The sequence below is a fragment of the Euleptes europaea genome, chromosome 2 (genome assembly GCF_029931775.1).
Source record: "Euleptes europaea isolate rEulEur1 chromosome 2, rEulEur1.hap1, whole genome shotgun sequence".
Classification (NCBI taxonomy): Eukaryota; Metazoa; Chordata; class Lepidosauria; order Squamata; family Sphaerodactylidae; genus Euleptes; species Euleptes europaea.
In genome coordinates, this window is record NC_079313.1 from 3,299,980 (window position 1) to 3,309,421 (window position 9,442).

The 9,442-nt window shown below is 50.3% G+C and overlaps 1 non-coding gene across 1 annotated transcript; it reads left to right on the forward strand.

Moving 5' to 3' along the window:
• Positions 1-4,282: 4,282 nt before the first annotated feature.
• On the forward strand, positions 4,283-4,354 carry TRNAA-GGC (transfer RNA alanine (anticodon GGC)). Its single transcript has one exon. It is a non-coding gene; the product is annotated as a tRNA-Ala (tRNA).
• The last annotated feature ends 5,088 nt before the right edge of the window (positions 4,355-9,442 follow it).

Consider the following 9,442-nt stretch of genomic DNA (forward strand, 5'->3'; position numbering starts at 1 on the left):
GGGCTGGATGCGTAAGGAAGCAACCGTTTGGAGCAGTTTCGGTTTAGTGAGAACTGTGCGTGTGTGTGTGTGGTAAGTGCCGTCAAGTCGCTTCCGACTCATGGCGACCCTATGAATCAATGTCCTCCAAAATGTCCTATCCTTAACAGTCTTGCTCAGGTCTTGCAAAACGAGGGCCGTGACTTCCTTTACTGAGTCAATCCATCTCTTGTTGGGTCTTCCTCTTTTCCTGCTGCCCTCCACTTTTCCTAGCATGATTGTCTTTTCCAGTGACTCTCGTCTTCTCATAATGTGACCAAAGTACGACAGCCTCAGTTTAGTCATTTTAGCTTCTAGGGTCAGTTGAGGCTTGATTTGACCTATAAGCCACTGATTAGTTTTTTGGGGGGGCGGTCCACGGTATCTGTAACCCTCTCCTCCTACACCCCATTTCAAAGGAATCTACTTTCTCCCTATCAGCTTTCTTCATTGTCCAGCTTTCACACCCATACATAGTAAATAGGAAATAAGATGGCATACATTAACCTAATCTTGGTGGCCAGCGACACATCCTTACACTTCAGAGTCTTTTCCAGCTCCTTCATGGCTGCCCTTCCCAGTCTCAACCTCCTTCCTGGCTGCAGCCATAGAGGGAGGATAGAGGGAGCTTTAATGTGACTAGGAGGAGAAGCAGCTCTCTGACGCAGGGTTAGCAGCTCCGCTGTCTGCCAGAGGAGTGCGTTTTGCTTCCGCTATGTTCTCTGCTCAGAGCTCCGAAGCGAACAACGTCCGGGACCTCCTTATTGCTTTAAGTGCCGCACTTTCGGGGCCTCCGGTGGTCAAATCTCAGAGGGGAGCCGTGGATGTATCTTATTGCACATGCCTGAATTGCGCATGAGGCGCTCCGTGCCAGCGCACCACTTCCTTCCGCACCGCCCCCAAAGCAGCCTTTCCAAATCAGCAAGCGTTGTGGGATGTGTTTGAATGACAGTTGGAATAACTACAACCAAGGTCCACCGTGAGGTTAAAAGAGAAAATAGAACGGTTTTGTTTTCCCTTTTAAAAACGAGGTTTGCAGTTGGTTTGCAAACTCTGGCGCCCAAAACGTGTGCCGGAGAGCCTGTAACTGAACACATGCTTACCCCAGCACAACGAGAACAGTAGCCCTTGGGGTAAGAATACAGGTGTTGCATAAGCACACAAGAGGGTGTCTCTCGTTGTACGTCAGATGTCGGAGGGTGTTAGGGAGAGAGAGAGAAAAGGACGTGTGATACTTTTTGGGAAAAAACCAAAGTGACTTTGCGTGGTTATTGCGGCCGGTTATTGCGAGGATCGGCTGGTTTGTCCCAAAGAGAAGCTATTTTTGACAGCTGCAAAAAAGATAATTAGGAGCTTATTTTTATAAAACTGGCATTGAACTTTCTGCAACGGGGATGGGAAGTGAGGGAGAGAAGGAGAGGAGATTAATCTCGGGAACGGCGGACGAGGAAGGGGAGCTTTGTTGGAGAGGCGGAGGCGGTTTTTAAACAGTCACTTTACATTTTGTGCCTCCGAGATTGTGTGGGGGTGTTACCTTTGTGTTACAAGCAAGACGGCTGTGGGGGGGGGGAATGTTTGAGAGCCTTGGGGTTGGTTCTGGCTCTTTCTTGTCCTCTATTTATTTTTGTTTTTAAAGATGGGAGCCTGGAAATTTCTCAGCCCTGGCTCAGACTGGAGAGGGGCCGTTTCAGACGCGATCCTTTCGAGGCAGATTCCACAGCCAGAGTAATGCGAGAATGTGCCAAGTGTGGGTTGGCGGGCCTGTGTGTCACGCAAGCCGGCGAGTCCTGGCTGCTCCCCTCCCGGCTTTATCAAGGAGGGCCCAAGGCTTTGCATGCAAAAGATTCTGGGTTCGACCCTTGATCAAGGGTCTTGGGTCGCGGGTTCAAGAGAGACCTTTTTCCACTGGGGACACCACCGGTTGGCATAGATAATACTGGTCTCTGACATAAGGCGGATTGATATGTTCACTTAGTGCGGGGGTCCCTAATGTGGCGGTCACCAACCCTTTTCCTGGTGCCCACTGAGTGTTTATAAAAAGTGGGCAGGGCCAGGTGGGACTTTTGCTCAGCAAGGCTTCCGATTGCTGAAAGATTGGAGAGGGTGGACAGGGAGAAGCTCTTCTCCCTCTCTCATAATACCAGAACGCGGGGTCATCTGCTGAAGCTGGAGGGCGAGAAATTCAAAACAGACAAAAGGAAGTATTTCTTCACACAATGCATCATTCAACTGTGGAACTCCCTGCCCCAGGATGTGGTGATGGAAACTGGCAACCCTAGACAGTATACTTTTAGGGTTGCCAGCCCTGGGTTGGGAAATGCCTAGAGATTTTTGAGGGTGGAGCCTGGGGCGGGCAGGGTTTAGGGAGGGACCTCATCATGGGACAATGTCATGGAGTCCACCTCCAAAGGAGCCATTTTCTCCAGGGGAACTGATCTTGGTTGCCTGGGGATAGGGTTGCCAGGTCCCTATTTGCCACCGGCGGGAGGTTTTGGAAGGCGGAGCCTGAGGAGGGCGGGGTTAAGGAGGGGAGGGACTTCAATGCCATAGAGTCCAGTTGCCAAAGTGGCCATTTTCCCCAGGCGAACCGATCTCTGTCGGCTGGAGATCAGTTGTAATAGCAAAAGATCTCCAGCCACCACCTGGAGTTTGGCAACCCTGCCTGGAGATCAGTCGTAATAGTCGCTGGAGATCTCCAGGTGCTACCTGGAGGTTGGCAACCCCGGGGGAGAATGGGAGCATTCCGGTTCCGACTGCTGCAAAAGGGCTGTTTCTGGCTCGGCTGCCGTTGGGCTTTGGGGCCGTCGGCGTCGGCCGTTTCGGAGTGGCGCTCTTCCAATTAAGCCGTTTGGGGCCCGGCCTCTGTCTCTCTCGGTGTCTCTCTCGGTCTCCCTTCCCCCGGTCTCCTAACGCTGAATTATGAAGGCATTTGTATGCCGATGAGCGTGTCCATTTGGGCCGTGATGGCTTACTCCGCGCTGCCCTGCTGGAAGAGAAAAAGATGGTGTTCCCAGACTCCAATTAATGATCACGTTAGTAACTATTTATTTTCCCCTGGCAGCTTGTTTACTGAGACAAAGGAGATGAATGGCCAGAGATGGGGAAGCTGGCTTTTTGCTGGCCTGCCGGCAGAGGGGAACTTCTCCCGTTTCTGGACCGCCCATGGGGACGGGCCGTGGCTCAGTGGTGGAGCCTCTGCTTGGCATGCAGAAGGTCCCGGGTTCAATCCTAGGCATCTCCAGTTCAAGGGACCAGGCAAGGAGGTGATGGGAAAGACCTCTATCTGAGACCCTGGAGAGCCATGGAGAGGGGTCGTGGCTCAGTGGTACAGCCTCTGCTTGGCATGCAGAAGGTCCCAGGTTCAATCCCCAGCATCTCCAGTTAAAGGGACTAGGCAAGGAGGTGATATGAAAGACTCCTGCCTGAGACCCTGGAGAGCCGCTGCCGGTCTGAGTAGACAATACTGACTTGGATGGACCCTCAAGGGTCTGATTCAGTATAAGGCAGATAGGGGAGGGGCTGTGGCTCAGTGGAAGAGCATCTGCTTGGCATGCAGAAGGTCCCGGGTTCAATCCCCGGCATCTCCAGTTCAAGGGACCAGGCAAGTAGGTGATGTGGAAGACCTCCACCTGAGACCCTGGAGAGCCGCTGCCGGTCTGAGTAGACAATACTGACTTGGATAGACCGAGGGTCTGATTCAGTATAAGGCAGATAGGGGAGGGGCTGTGGGTCAGTGGAAGAGCATCTGCTTGGCATGCAGAAGGTCCCGGGTTCAATCCCCAGGGGCATCTCCAGTTACAGGAACCAGGCAAGTAGGAGATGTGAAAGACCCCTGCCTGAGACCCTGGAGAGCCATGGAGAGGGGCCATGGCTCAGTGGTTGAGCATTTGCTTGGCATGCAGAAGTTACCAGGTTCAATACCTGGCATCTCCAGTTACAGGGACTAGGCAGGTAGGTGAAAGACCCCTGCCTGAGACCCTGGAGAGCCGCTTCCGGTCTGAGTAGACAATACTGACTTTGATGGACCGAGGGTCTGATTCAGTATAAGGCAGATAGGGGAGGGGCTGTGGCTCAGTGGAAGAGCATCTGCTTGGCATGCAGAAGGTCCCGGGTTCAATCCCCGGCATCTCCAGTTCAAGGGACCAGGCAAGTAGGTGATGTGGAAGACCTCCACCTGAGACCCTGGAGAGCCGCTGCCGGTCTGAGTAGACAATACTGACTTGGATAGACCGAGGGTCTGATTCAGTATAAGGCAGATAGGGGAGGGGCTGTGGCTCAGTGGTAGAGCATCTGCTTGGCATGCAGAAGGTCCCGGGTTCAATCCCCGGCATCTCCAGTTCAAGGGACCAGGCAAGTAGGTGATGGGAAAGACCTCTATCTGAGACCCTGGAGAGCCATGGAGAGGGGTCGTGGCTCAGTGGTACAGCCTCTGCTTGGCATGCAGAAGGTCCCAGGTTCAATCCCCAGCATCTCCAGTTAAAGGGACTAGGCAAGGAGGTGATATGAAAGACCCTGGAGAGCCGCTGCCTGAGACCCTGGAGAGCCGCTGCCGGTCTGAGTAGACAATACTGACTTGGATGGACCGAGGGTCTGGTTCAGTAGAAGGCAGCTTCATGTGATCATGGGTTCATGTGTTCTCCCGCCACACAGGCCGATGGGCTGCGGCGTCTTCCCAGTCAGAAGGGCCAGGGCTCATTGGGACGGCGCCTGCCTTGTGCGCGGAAGGTTCCCGTTCACGCGGGTCACTGTACTCGGGAAAGGGAGCGCTTCTGTGTTGGGATGCGTCTCGTGAAGGCAGAAGATGTGCACCTATGGTGGAAAGTGAACATAAGAAAGGCCTCTGTTGCAGCCCAGAGCGGTGTCACGGTTAAAGCATTAAAACCAGAGCCAGGGAGACCCAGGTTCAAATCCCTGCTGAGTTCTCGAACTTAAGGCTTTGGGCCTGCTGCTAAGCTTGCCAACTCGGGGCTGGGAAATATCTGGATTTGTTTGGGGTGGAGCCTGAGGAGGTTTGGGGAGGGGAGGGACGTCAAGGGGGCATAATGCCATAGAGTCCATCTTCCAAAACAGCCATTTTCTCCAGGTGAGCCGATCTTTGTCACCTGGAGATCCATTGTAATAGTGGGAGATCTCCAGCCACCACCTGGAGGTTGGCGACCCTACCCGCTGCACATTGAGCCAGTCTTGCAGAGAGAGTTGTTGGGCAAGTATAACTGAACGGAGTAGAAACATACGTGTCACCCTGAACGGCTCCGTGGAGGGAAGGGTGGGATAAAAAAAAAATGTAAGAGAGGCTATTCCGAAGGGTTCTGGATTCAGATCCCTCCTACCACGTGCCCTTGAAGCAGAAGTCCGGTTGTTTTATAGCTCTCCAGCCGACCGCGTCATTGGCTTGTCCCACCCTTCTGGAAGAGCCGGAGTTCATAACAGGATCATTCTCTGAGCCAGTTAGAAACGGGAAAGGCAGTAATGACCTCTCGCACTCGATACAGGGTAATCCCATTTCTGCCTCGTTTCAAGCTTATTAGCACCTAACTGGGAGATTTCCAGAAAGGGCAGATCTTGTTCACTGTGGTTCCCTCCTTTTGGGCATCACGGGCCGCAGGCAGAAACGTGCAGGCCGGTTCCCGACGTGGAGTCTGAAGCCTAGCGTGATGATAGGGTTGCCAACCTCCAGGTAGGGCCTGCAGCTCTTCCAGAATTAAACTGATCTCCAGGCTGCAAAGATCAGTTCTCCTGGAGAAAAGGGCTGCTTTTGAGGGTGATCCCGTATAGCGGTCTACCCAGCTGAGGTCCCGCCCCTCCCCAAACCCCCCCTCCTCAGGCTCCACACCCCCAATCTCCAGGAATTTCCCAAGCAGGAGTTGGCAACCCCATGTGTTGTTAGCATCCTCAAGCGGGTCCGTACCAGCTTTTGTTCCACTACTGTGGGATGTGGTGTTAAGTCCGTTGGGGTCCCTCATGTGTAGGAGAAAATGTCGAATTCTCAGGGCCAAACTACAGAATGCTATTTCCGACTCCCTTTCCCTGCAGCCCCACAATAGTTTTTTTTGGGGGGGACACAACGATTTGACCCCAGACTGCAATGTGTGGGGAGGAGGGGTGTCCTTCTGCCCCGCGCTGTTTTCCTGAGCTTCAACGGTCCCGGGGCAGGGGGGAGAGTTATTTGCTCCACTTCGCAGCTGTGGAGTTGTATAATGGTTCATGTCGAGACCGACGGAACCCGGGTTCAAATCCCGACAAGGCCGTGATGCTGGGCGACCCTGGGCGGGTCTCTCGGCTCATCTGACAAGGTGGTTGTGAAGAGGAAATTGACTCTGGAGAGCGCATCTATTCTCCTGCTCCTGGGCCCTTTGGAAAACAAATGCTGTATCATTTTTTTCTTCCGAGTAATTCAGCTTCAGGCTTCTAGCCCTGTTGATATACCCGAACAATCTTGATATTGTGAGTCATGTCCCCTTACATAAAACGCATGTATAGATGATACAAATGTTTTACTGGCATATGCCATACTAATAAATCTGATTCTGATACATAAAACGCATGCGTGTGAGTGAATTAAAACATATTAATATGTCAAGTGTTACTCTGTCAATAGCAGTAGAAAAGAGCCAGTCCAGTAGCACCTTCACGTGTCTTTTCTACTGATATTAGGGTTGCCAACCTCCAGGTATGAGCTGGAGATCTCCTGCTATTACAACTGATCTCCAGTCGATTGAGATCAGTTCAGCTGGAAAAAAAAATGGCCACTTTGGCAGTTGGAGAGCCAGCGTGGTGTAGTGGTTAAGAGCGGTGGTTTGGAGCGCTGGACTCCGATCTGGAGAACCGGGTTCGATTCCCCACTCCTCCTCATGAGCGGCGGAGGCTAATCTGGTGAACTGGATTTGTTTCCCCACTCCTACGCTTGAAGCCATCTGGGTGACCTTGGGCTAGTCACAGCTGTCTCAGCCCCACCTACCTCACAGAGTGTCTGTTGTGGGGAGGGGAAAGGGAAGGGGATTGTAAGCCAGTTTGTTTCTTAAGTGGTAGAGAAAGTCGGCATATAAAAACCAACTCTTCTTAATATGTGAAATGTTATCTCATTAAATGCGGCAAGAACCCTGTATGGTAGGCAAGTGCCGGTTACTCAATGGGGGCCAATTTAAATATGTAAAGGCAAATTTCGCTAAACAGAACTGGAAGCTTAGAGTGCATGAAAACTTGGGTTGCCAGCTCCAGGTTGGGAAATACCTGGAGGTTTTTGGGGCGGAGCTTGAGGAGCGCGGCGTTTGGGGAGGGGAGGGACTTCAATGCCATAGAGTCTAATTGCCAAAGCGGCCATTTTTCTCCAGGGGAACTGATCTCTGTCGGCTGGAGATCAGTGGTAATAGGAGATCTGCAGCTCATACCTTGAGGTTGGCAACCCTAATGAAAGCTGTTCTTAACACTGGCTTTGTAGTGGGGGGGCATTCTAAATGTCCCCCCCCCCATTGCAGCAGTGACGCTGGGTTTTGTTAAGTTGTCTGGTCCTTGGCTTCCCTGTCTCTAAAAGGCACTTATGTTGAGGTCTGGCAAATTTATTTTTGAATTAAAATTGATGAATTGAGTCCATTCAAAGACGGATGATTAATCGGGTTAAAATTGCTTAACGGGCCAGCAGCCTGAATAGTCCTTCTTGAATCCGCGTCGCGATGGCTCCGTTTTGCGTCTGCTTGTCTTAGGGTTGCCAATCTCCAGGTTGTGGCTGGAGATCTCCCGCTATTGCAACTGATCTCCAGCCGATAGAGATCAGTTCCCCTGGAGAAAAGGGCCGCTTTGGCAATTGGACTCTATGGCACTGAAGTCCCTCCCCTCCCAAACCCCACCCTCCTCAGGCTCCTCCCCAAAAACCTCCCGCCAGTGGCAAAGAGGGACCTGGCATCCCTAGCTTGTCTCCTTGCTGTTTCTTTCTTTGGGGCCCTCTGCAGCCGCGAGGTCTAGAAACTTGGGGATGGATTTGGTTGAAGGAAACGAAAACCGAGCTTTCCCCAGGAGGCCCAGCTGCAAAGGCTGAATCCTGGATGAGATGCGGAGCCGAGCTCTCCAGATGGGCGCGACGCTGGCGTCTCCTCTCCCGAGGGTGGCACGCCGCTCTCCCCCAACTGTTTTCCAGTGGTCTTACTGCCGCGCGTCCCTCTAATTTCCATGCGTAGGCGGCGAGCGCATAATGAGACGCTTAGTTAGAACAATCCGCCACATGTTCCAACGGCATGAAATGCAGGAGACTTCTGGCGCCTTATGCAAGATGGTCTGGGGAAATGTGTTTTTTCTTCTTCTTCTGTTGTCTCTCTTCCCTGTGTTGTGGCATTTGAAATAGATCTGGGGACAGAAGGAACAATCCTCCGCCCGCCGCATCCCCCGTAAGCCTGTGAGATGTTCTGGGACTTGGATTGATGTGGTTGGGAAGACACGTAGAGCTAAAGCATATATAAACTGCTAAAGATCAGACATATCCTGTAAAGAAAATTTTTATTGTATAATATTAATAAAAACAGATCACGAACAAGTTACAATAGGAACTTAGTACAAATGATATAGAAGGACACAATCTATAGTCTCCTTTAGGGACAATATAGTAAACATATGATGATAAACATGATATTGCTCGGGAAGCGATAAGAAATTCTATACTAAATACAAATGGAGGCAATATATAATAAGATGTGTAACAAGATAATACAGATCGCCACAATACTTATATTCATCCATGTAAGCCTGTGAGATGTTCTGGGACTTGGATTGATGTGGTTGGGAAGACACGTAGAGCTAAAGCATGTATAAACTGCTAAAGATCAGACATACCTTGTAAAAAAAGATTATTATATAATATTAATAAAAACAGAACATGAACATGCTACAATAGGAACTGAGATTAGTACAAATGATATAGAAGGGCACAATCCATAGTCTCCTTTAGGGATAACATAGTAAACATGATGATAAACATGATATTGCTCGGGAAGCGATAAGAAATTCGATACTAAATACAAATGTAGGCAATGTATAATAAGATGTGTAACACGATAATACAGATCGCCACAATACTTATATTTGTCCATGTATACAGATGGTTTCTCAGATATTTTGGGTAAATAGTTAATGGTATTACCTGTTAATTACTGGATTATATTTCAACTGTGGACTAAGTTCAGAGTTCTACTAATTCTTTCCAGTAAGACAATTTGAGTTTATGCCATCTTAATTAAAGTCCATAACAATGAACACAGTAAATATTGTGAAATTCTTGACTTTCGTATAACAATGTTATACTTCTCACTGTGCCCATTCCTCCCACCCTTTTTCTTGTTTTTTAAAGAGCAGTATGAGTAATGTGATTTCCATTTATCATGGAATTCTTTGCTTGACCTTTCGTTCACATAACTGGTCAGTTTTGCCAGTACTGCGT